This window comes from Hibiscus syriacus, unplaced genomic scaffold (assembly GCF_006381635.1).
Source record: "Hibiscus syriacus cultivar Baekdansim isolate YM2019G1 unplaced genomic scaffold, ASM638163v2 tig00110348_pilon, whole genome shotgun sequence".
NCBI classification, from domain to species: Eukaryota; Viridiplantae; Streptophyta; class Magnoliopsida; order Malvales; family Malvaceae; genus Hibiscus; species Hibiscus syriacus.
The window spans coordinates 1595933-1607322 of NW_024062699.1; the positions used below are offsets into that span (position 1 = coordinate 1595933).

Consider the following 11390-nt stretch of genomic DNA (forward strand, 5'->3'; position numbering starts at 1 on the left):
TTGTTTTGGTCGGATCTCGGGTGGAGGCTCCCTTGTTCTCGGGTCGGGTCAGGTGGACCAAAACCCGACCCAACCCATGCCCATCCCTAACCATGCTCGACAATAATGCCTTGCAAAGCTCCCGGTATAGAAATGCTAAAATCGTCGAGCCCCAACTAGTTTTGCGACACTTACCGAAGTCATCTAATATTTGTAAATATTGTTTATGCGCCAAATTATCGGATTTATCTGGTAATAATATCCCTCCAATAAGTTGGAGAATATATGCATGGGACGCAAAAATAACTTGTTCTCGATAGAGTCCCTCGTTACTTCAAATTCGAACTCCAACCACACCATTCTTACCTGATAGCCCTCCACGACATTTGATAGCGGCCAATTGATACAAACATCGAGTTGGTAAGCGACGTCTTACAAGGTAATCGTTGCTTCACCACTCAGGAAATGGAAAGTGCGCATCTCAGGCCGCCAACGTTCGATTAGAGCCTCGGTTAACGCCAAAAACACCTTGAAGCCACGTAGAAATATGGTTGGATAAAGACTGGATTGTTGAAGATATATCAACATCCTTTTCTGCGAATCTTTCAAAGTCATCCTGCGCTCGAATACTCCCTTCTCCTTCTGGTGAGACTTCAATCAATGAAACATGAACGTTGTCAAGGTGCAACAACTCTACTCGGGAAGCCATTTTTTGGGATTTTGCAAAGAAAGTCAGTTTTTCTCAATTATTTTTAGATTCAGGGTTTTATGAGAAATCAAAACCCCAAACCCCTATTTATACCTAAATTGCAACGGCTATAATTTTTTTTTAGCCGGTGAAACTCGTCACCTCAAGGTGGTGAGTTCCATATGACCGTTAAATTTGATAATTGACAAACAGCTTAAAACGGCTATTTTGTTTTTAATTCAAAAGGTGACAAAGTCCCTTTTTTTTAGTTAAAAGTTTTTCTTTAATGGACTTGTCACCAATAAAACCAATAATTTAATGACTCGCATGGGACTCATCCAATAAAAAGTTATATGTAATGAAATTCGTCACCTCGAGATGACAGATTTAATGTGAACTGTAGACAATATCGTAATTCCCAAAATAATGTTCATATTGACCCAATATCTTAATTAATTGACCTGCCTGGGGTATAGGGGCAAAAAAACTTGGTTTGTTTGTATTGGATACTACACTGTTTCTAAGGCCAATATATTATCTCTTTCATGAAAAAAATCCCCTATAAGCATTAACCGTGATTAAGCTGCAAAATTATACATATTTTATCATTAGGCATATTTAACATTTAACCTACTTTATCATTAGTTTTTCACACAAACCTTAATCATCCGGCTAAAATAATTTTTTAATTAAAAATTATATAAATAATTGGTTTTGAATTTCGTAAACAATCTAAAAAGTTATACTATATTGAGTAAAAAAAGTAATACCTCGTTGGTTTGGATGTTACACTAGTCTGAAAAGACTTGCATAACTATGGCAGATGTTTACTGTTGTCTACGGCAATCAAATTAGCTTCAATCTATAATCAACGAACTTTGTACAATTGTAACAGTGAGGTAAACTACAATAATGAAAAGAAAAAAGAAACGTAAAAATGTTTCCATTTGAAAATCTCTTATACCTCTCTAAATTTACAGCTAAGGAGAGATATTGGCTTCGTCTGAACTGGAATCGTCCACCCGCTGACTAGTAATTGCTGGAAACAATTGTTTACGAATATCCGGGGGCGGTGGCCGACGCTCTGAAGATGATTCCTGTTGGTTCTGTCGATAAGCTAGCGCTGATGAACCTTCATTTTTGGAAGCCGTCTTGTTGATGCTCCAAAGAAGATTGTCGTTTGCTCTCTTGAGAAGCTGGTGCTGATGAACCTTCGATTTTGGAATCATTGTCTTGCTGACGCTCTTAAGAAGATTGCTGTTGGTTCTCTTGAGAAGCTGGCGCTGATGAACCTTCATCTTTGGAATCCATGTCTTGCTGACGTTCTGAGGACGATTGCTGTTGGTTCTCTTGAGAATCTGGTGCTAATGAATCTTCATTTTTGGAATCCTGGTCATGTTGACACTCCGAATACGATTGCTGTTGGTTCTCTTGAGAAGCTGGTGCTAATGAATCTTCGTTTTTGGAATCCTGGTCTTGTTGACACTCTGAAGAAGATTGATGTTCGTTCTGTTGAGAAGCTGGGGCCGATGAACCTGTCTTGCTGACATTCAGAAGACGATTGATGTTGGTTCTCTTGAGAAACTGGCGCTGGTGAACCTTTGTTTATGGAATCCTTGTCATGCTGACACTCCGAAGAAGGTTGTTGTTGGTTCTCTTGAGAAGCCTGCGCTGATGAACCTTCATCTCTGGAATCCTCATCTTGCTGACGTTCAGAAGACGATTGCTGTTGGTTCTCTTGAGAAGCTGGTGCTGATGAACCTTCATATTTGGAATCCTCGTCTTGATGACACTCCGAAGAAGATTGTTGTCGATTATGTTGAGAATTGGGAGCTGATGAACCTTCTTTTTTGGAATCCTTGTCTTGCTAACCCCCCAAAGAAGATTGATGTAGGTTATGTTGAGAAGTTGGCCCTGAACCTTCTTTCTTGGAATCCTTGGCTCGTTGGGCTTTCTGCTTGGGTCTGGTGTCTCTAATTTCTTTACAAACCTTTTCTAAGGTTGTCAAGAATCCCGCACAATCGCAAACAAACGCAACCCTTCCTTCGTTCCTGCCTGACCATGAAAATAATCCGCTGTGCTCTTGATGAGCTCCATTATTCTTTTTTCTTCCCCTGATAGCCCTTGAATATCAGCTTCTGCAGCGTCAGTGAAACAAGTCATCGAAAGATAAAACTGAGTGGCCTCACTATCGGTATCCTTCATATCCGTATTCAAAAATCTTTAGTTTTTTCAAAGAAAAATCGAGTTTTGTCACAGTAGATGTCAGGGCATCGGCATCAATCGCAGCAGCCTTCCTAATAACTTCAAGTTCACTGGTTAGACCTGAAACCACTTCAAGACCAAGACTGCGGTAATGTTCCTCCTGGTCTTGGTCATCACATTCAGTGAAGTCCACTGCCTTGAAATGGCCAAGGCTCTCACCCTGGCTTGATGATTGTGAGCGAACGCATCTTATGCCCTCATAACGTATGATCTCCTGAACTACAAAGTGGAGAAGTGTTGTCTTACCATCCGCTCCCTTTACATCAGATAGTTTCAAGAGTGTGTCAAGCTTGAATGCCTGTGCACCACCACGGTAGGTACCATCATTCATGCGGTTACCGGTTTTGAGCACTGCTTCTAGAAGTTTCATGAACAATCTGCTATCTTTTAGCTTCGTGCAAGCTACCTGCCATTAAGACAATAATCACAACCATCTTGGTTACTTATCTTTGAAGTAATAGAGGTTTTCATATAAGAACTATATTCATGAAGATAAATTCATAGAAAACATGTTTTACGGGTTAAATTCTGTGTCCTCCGGGTTATTGAGAAGCAAACGACTCCATCGGCCAAAACATATATACAAAGAACTAACTAGAATATTATTATTTTCATTTCTTTACTCCTATTGAGTTCTTAAATCTAGCATCTCACCTCAAGAGTTGCAAAGGATTCTTTAAGGCCAGCGGCTTCCTCGGGAAAAGTGCTCAAGAACAACAAGGCATCAATCCGTTTGAAGGCAAAAGGTATTTCAGCCACGGTTTTAAGGAACCTCTCCGCAGGGCCCAATTGATTCATATCACCTGCGAATAATCTAAGTTTCAGTTCCTCATCCTGTGTTGGTGTCATCTTCTGCAATGTTTGAAGGAGCTCTCCTGGAAGTCTGTGACCAGGTTCAGTTTAGTTTAAAAGAGTGAGCTGTCATATGCATTTAAGATTGAATAAGATGGATCTAAAACAAATATTTCGCATGCATATTCAACTCAATGAATAAGAATTTAGAACTTTCTGCTTTTGCAGCACCTATCTATTCACTTGGTATATTTCAATTACTATCTTTATACTATTTGACACACTTCTCTCGATAAATGTGAATACGACTGGTGAATGCATAGAATTATTTGCCAATAATATGCACATATAATTAACTCAAATTCCTACTACATTCAATACCAACAAGTTCTCTGCCAACACAGTTTCCTTTATGTATTTGAGATTAGAAATTCTGTTAACCCCATAGCAATATCATTTGAAGCATTTAAATCTCTTGCTCGATCAAATTTTAAGTGTTCTAATTGTCAGTCGAATTAAAAATGTAGACGATGTTTAGTATCAGTATGATAGATATATTCGTCAGTGTTCCTTCTGCAATCTTAGGGATTAACCTTATAAATACCCTAAAAAATACAGTGACTAAAGTGCAATATTCCTATTTCCATTTTCAAAAAAAAAAACAACACCGAAATCGGTGCATTAATTCACCGAAAATGTCCAGCCAAAATTGTTGAAAGTTTGGCTCATGCTTGACTTTTCAACAATCTCCCACTTGAAGACTGATTTTAATCTGTCTTCACACATCGATCGATGCAGCAGTATTTGTGGTCTTGTTACTCTAGCATGTCAACTGAAGCTGAACACAACTTCAGTTTGTCCGTAGTCACCGCCCTGTAAACCCACTTGTCATTGGGCAATTTCTCCGTGGTTGCCTTGTCCCTCAACGTCTTGGCTCCCTTCAACTCTTGTTCACTAGTCTTTGAAGGATTGTTCCTCACTTGAACATCCTCGGTAAGCCCCTGCTTCGACCCTTCTCTTAAGATGGGCTCTGAAGCCATGTTCTCTACACGAACATGCTCAGCAAACTCCTTGGACACGGACAACTCTTCTTGCACTTGGCTTCTACTCGCCTTGGCATAAATGAACCTTATTGAGCCAACTCTCAACGCCCCCTCGATCCTGGGTTCGTCCTCTTCTCTGGACAACTCAATCCTGGGCTCATCCATCACCTTGGATGACTCGGCTCCCCTCGGGTAATCTTGAAACACTTATGGCATCTTAAGTCTGCGCCTCCTCGTTTGCTCGACTTTTACCCTCGGCTTAGCATCTTTGACACTCGAACTTGTGCCAAGACTGCACACATCTTCCCAGACTCACCATCTGGTTCATCATTGAGTGAATTTTCTCTACCACTCGAGGAACAACATTCCTCATCATTTGACTTGCCTTTATCATGGATTCACTTGCTACTACCCTCGACTTTCGACTTTGTTTTGGAAGTCTTGTTTTTTTTTACTCCAAATTCTTTGATGGACTCAGAGATTGTCAAGGCTTTAGACAACTCCTTGACTTCCCTTCGCTCCAACACTCTCTTCGCCCATGGCTTCAATCCAAACATGAAGATGAAGAATCCATCTTCTTCAGTCAAACTTGGGACTTTGAGCATGAGTTTTTTGAATCGACTCATATACTCCTTAAGTGTCCCCTTATGCCTGAGACTCCTCAACTTGGACCACGCCTCCATCCTGGCATACTGTGAGCAGACTTGCTCACTTTACACCCTCGGCTTGATAGTTTTATCTCTTGCTATCGCATCGGGTCCTTTCTTGTGCTCGACTGCTTTGACTCCTGCAGTCTCGTCACGTTTTATTTTGGGTTCAGCTGTTTCAACATCAATAGCATTTCCTCGTCTCGATCCTTGCTTGGCCGCATTTATCCCCTCAATCGGACCAAGTCTTTTTCCTGGCTTGGTAGCTTTAACACTTGTGACCGCGCCAATTTTCGCTACTTCTCCTTCTCTCATCCTATTCATGATGGTTGCAAGGTGACGCTTCTCGGGATATCCTCTAATCAAATGAGGATCATCACAGAAGTAGCACTTCAATTTTTCCTTGCTCCACTTCTTCTTCACACCGGACTTAGCCTTGTCATTCTTTCCCGATGGCTTTCCTCGGCTAGGAACAGTCGATGGCTCACATTAGCCATTCGAAGAGCTTTCTCTACCATCTCTCTGCTGCACCTTTTCCCGGTCTCCCCCACTGTTGCCACTATCTCTGGGCATGGGCCTGGACGACACATCGCTACTTGGCTTGTCACCTGCCAGCTTAGTCAGCTTTCCAGCTACAGCTATGGCCTCCGAAAGTCTCTGGGCATCTCATTGCTATCCCCCGAGCATCGCCCCTGGTCTAAGTCCTTCCAAGAAGGTCTTGAGTGCATCCCATTCACTCATTGCTCCCTTGCATATGAGCAATTCCCTCTTGAGCTCATCAACTTCATTTTTCAAAGCCATCGCTCCCACTCGAATTTGGCTTCTTTTGGATTGTTTCTAACAATTTCCGTGAACCATTGTGTATTAGAACACCTTCATCGACAAATTCGTATCGCCGACCAAGTTTTACTATTCACGAAATTCACTATTCATGTGAATAGTAACCTCACAGAAAAATTGACAAGATTCACAACCAAAAGCTCATGATACCAGTTGCTGGGAAATAAACGAGTACAAGTAATTTTCCTATAACCAGATTAGTGAGAATGCGAAATAAAAGCGGAAAAATAATACCCGAAATTGATAACGGAGTTTAGCCAATTATCCCTACGTCTCCGGACTGCTGCAAATATTTTATTAAGAGAAAAAATTTACAGGTGTTTACAAAACACTCACTACTCACAAGAAAACTCTCTAGTATTGGGATAAAGAAATGATTTGGGATGATATTGAAGCTAAATGGGTAAGGGTATTTATAGTTGAAGCTTAGGGACTAACCTTGTAAATACCCTAAAAAATACAAGGACTAAAGTGCAATATTTCTATTTCCATTTTCAACAAAAACAATACCGAAATCGGTACATTAATTCACCGAAAATTTCCAGCCAAAATTGTTGAAAGTTTTGGCTCATGCTTGACTTTTCAACAAATACGACCGGTGAATGCATAGAATTATTTGCCAATAATATGCACATATAATTAACTCAAATTCCTACTACATTCAATACCTGCCAACACAGTTTCCTTTATGTATTTGAGATTAGAGATTCTGTTAACCCCATAGCAATATCATTTCAAGCATTTAAATCTCTTGTTCAATCAAATTTTAAGTGTTCTAATTGTCAGTCGAATTAAAAATGTAGATAGATAGAAAGAGACCTTCTTGGAGAGCATCAACAACCTCACGTGTTGTGACATTTAGTGCACGTAGAAGAGTAGCCAAGTTTTGTGCTTTCCTAGGGTCGATAATTTGAATGTATTGGATCGCTGGTTCACCTGCTTTATCTTTCTTCTCATTACTCTTGTTATGAGTTGCTTGATAACCAAATAAAATCTCTATCATCTCCTCATTGAACCTACAGAGGTTTTTCAATTGCAATTCGGAATCAAAGAAAATTTTGATGAAGCATTATTAGACAGAATGTCTACAATTAATGCAAGGTAGAATTGTTGCCTTACTGGAATCATCCGCCACGGATCTCATGCCAGACCATTGACTGATCTGCAGTAGCCGTAACCTTGTCCCAGAAAAATGGTTTTAACTTGGCCTTTTGTGAAGAATCACTGTTGCCATCAGAACCGCTCTGTTTACGTCTTCCAAGAGGTCCTGCTTTCGATTTTGGTGGCGGAGGAGGACGGACTCCTTTAGGTGGAGGCGGTGGGGGGGCAGCACAAGGAGGAGGAGGAGCTGGTGCTGGAGGTGCAGGAGCTGGTCTCCCAGGAGGAGGTTTTAGGCCTGGTCCAACAGTTGCATTATATCCTGGTGGTTTCGGAAGTGAGCCATCATCTTGCTCCGTGGGCAAACTACTAGCAGAAGAAGGGTCATTATCATCGATAGTAGCGGGTTCTTTGTTGCTAGAACTTCCTAAACTGATAGACTTGTGTAAAGAATCTGAAAGATTGTAACGCTAAAATGTTTGTGGAAACGTGAAGAAAATGAATACGATAACAACTCATTGACAAACATACACAACGAACACATACCTTCACTCAAGTAATCGGTTAAGTGTAGAAGAGGTTTTTCATTAATTAATTAATATTATACATTTTTTTCATCTTATATTATTGTTAATTTTTACTATATTTCTGCACAGATACGCACCCTATCAATTAGAAGTCTTATATTAGACAATGCCGTGAGAAAAGACCAAATTGGGATATGTTTAAGATGGACACAAATAAAGCAAGAGAAGATTGTCAGAATTTAGAAATGAAGTTATCAATAAAATTAATTTAATTTGATTCAAATTGGGATATGCTTCAGATTTTCGAATCAATATTTAAATACTGATTCAAACTTTAATAATCATTTTAGTTTGTATTGAAGTTAGTTTGGACTTTGATTGGGTATATTTTGGATCCAGTTGAGGTGAAAAAGGAATTTTGAATGAACGAGTGTAAATTATATATTGAAGAAACTGAGCAATATTTTAATTTATTTCTTTGTGTTCTATACGTAGGCCTACCTAATAGACGTAATTGTAGGTTCGGCAGATGAGGTTATCATTTTTTTTCTCTTTCACTTCTGTTCGGATACGAGAATTTTAATATACGGTTAAGTAAATTTGTTAAAAATGTTAATGTTTTTTTAAATTTTTTATAAAACTCTAAAAATATTATTTTTTTTACTTAAAAAATATTAATTTCGCTAATTAATTTTCGGTATAATTTAATATTAACATTTTTTGTAGAAAAAAATAATGTTTTAGATAGCGCTTTACCGGAAATGTTAAACATTAGGTAGCGCCCAATATTAATATTTTCGGTAGAAAAAAATAATATTTTAGGTAATGCTTTATCAAAAATGTTAAAAAATTCTGGTAAAGTCTTTACTTAATCGTATATTAAGACTATCGTACCTGAGACATCTCCCTTCTCCTCACTTCTTTCACCAAAAACCCAAACAATTAATACTTAATATAAAAATAAACGTTTAAATTATACTTAAAGTTAATTTCAAATATTTATTTTTTTTAAAAAATAGATGTTTAACGTTTTTAACATTATTTTTAATAAAAATAATAATATTTTTAATTATTTAAAAAAATTGAAAAATATAAGCATGAGATGTGTCAATTTACGATCCTTTTTAACGGGTTACGATATAGGTACTTCAAAATATAATAAAAAACATTAAGCACCTAAAAGTGTAATAAAAAATACGTTAAGTATATAAAAGTGTAACGGAAAAAACCAATGTTATTAAAATCGGACTGGACCGGTCGGTTCGACCAGTTGAACCATGAACCAGTGGTCTGTCCGGTCCGATTAACTCCCAAAACTGGATGAGCACAGAACCGGAAGAATCGGCTAAGAACCGGCAAAACTGGGGTGAACCAGCTGAAAACCTGCAAAAACAGTGTGAACCGGCGGTTCTCTTTTTTTCTTTAAAAAAAATTAAACCAAACGACGTCATTTGTTAAACGAGCCGAGTCAAACTCGAGTGCTGCTGAGCTCGACTCAAACTCAAAAACTTTAAAAGTAAGCTCAACTCGACTCAAAAACTCACGAGCTAAAAATTATCAAGTTCAACTCGAACTCGAAATATAATATTGAAACTTGAACTCGAAAAGGCTCGAACTCAAAAAAAAATTTAGAAGCTCGATTGAAGCCTAAAATTCGAGCTCAATTGAAGCGAAAGAATAGTTCGCTTTGTGCTCACCAAAAGGCTCCATGATTTTGAATGTCAAATTACCTCTAGTATTTATAGAAGCCAGTTGGAATGCTCTTCTATGTTTCTTAGCTATGTGGGATTGTTTTGTTCTCATATTTTTACTCTTTAGACTTTTGGGATGTTCTTCTATGTTTCTTAGCCATGTGGGATTGTTTTTTAAAAAAAATTAAACCAAACGACATCGTTTGTTATGATTTTTTTCAACCCTAAATTTATTTTTTGATTATAGTTATATAATTATATTTATTATTTAATATGTTTTACCTTAAATATTATGTTATAGTTGATTTGAATCATTTTGTTTCACTTGATTTTATGTTTTTTAACTTATATATGTTATGACTTGTGATATTTTTATACTTTTTAATATTGTAAACTTAAAAAAAAGTGATATATATTAATATTGTTTTGAATATTATGTAAAATTAAAAAAAATTATTTTTTATAAAATCTGGTTGAACCACGGTTGAACCACGGTTGAACCCGGTTGAACCAGTGAACCAATACCTTCACTGGTTCAAGGTCCGGTTTTAAAAACATTAAAAAAACAATAAACATATATTTTTAATGAAAAATTATTTGAACACCAAAGTTAATTTAAAACATAGTTTATACACTTACTTTTCATTAACCCAAGAAAATATCTTTCGAAGAATTTATTCTCCTAAAAGAAGTCTCTTTGAATTCGTATTCGGCCATAGATAAAAATATTAAGGATTTTCTTGTAGGGTTTTGATTGTGGGTTGGCTAAGGAATTTTACTCTCCTCCCAACTGAAAAAATGAGCTATTTGTAGAAGATATTTTGTGATTTTCATGATATAATGTTGTGTGTTGAGTTTTTACACGTACATTATTACGCAAAAGATGCTTTAATGAATCAAATGCTGTGCATTGCGATTAAAATCCATCAAAACAAATCCTACTTGATAATTATTGGATTGTCCTGGCAGAGGAATACCTCAACGAACAGATTGTCACGCTTCAACGGAGAATTATTCTGATGGAAACTACTCATCCAAACCAGTCATCTTCCACAATTATTACCGGATGACTGATCATCATCGAATATTTTCTATTGCGGTCGAACTGCAACTTTTCTATTTAAATATCTGTTTCACTTTCACAAGACACAGACAATTTAGTAGCCTTCTTGAGAATGCCTTTCTTGTGTTTTGAATATGTTATTCGACTTAATAAAAAAAGAATGTGACGGTGGTCAAATTTCTTCATCAGGGGCCTCCATGATCAACAGAAATTCGATGAGAATGAAAGACAACTTACCGAAGAAGAAGAAAGAAAGAAAGCTTACTAAGAGAAGTTGGCCTTATAGGATTAGAAAGGAAGAATTTGCATCCGATTTTCAGGCCATGCAAGGAGGGGCAATAGTCATGGTAATGTGCCAATTGTCAAAAACTCCCATTAATCGTAATCACCGAGGGATTAAGGCTTCCAGAGAAGTTGCATGTGTCTTTTCTGCAAACTTACAATTAGAAACTAAATAAAGAAACTGTAGAATAATATCATTACAATGCTTTGATGCTTCGATGGAAATTGTCCAGCACGAAGGGCATCAGCTAGCCACAGTCACTTAGAAAATATGTGCTTCAACTTTCCAATTGAAAGGAAGAAGTCAGTATTGCATATTTGAATGCAATCTATGCCCATACAACACAATCACCTCTCTTTTATCACTCAATAACCTCAACAAAGAGCTCATTGCACATGTAAATAATTAAGCAAGCCTTTCGCTTTCATTTGTAATTTATTAAAGAAGGGGCTGAAAACATGAGACCCAAAAAGA

At 37.5% G+C, this 11390-nt stretch overlaps 1 pseudogene; it reads right to left on the reverse strand.

Annotated features, from left to right (window-relative positions):
• Positions 1 to 1647: 1647 nt before the first annotated feature.
• On the reverse strand, positions 1648 to 7941 carry LOC120120906 (annotated as a pseudogene).
• Between the last annotated feature and the right edge of the window lie 3449 nt (positions 7942 to 11390).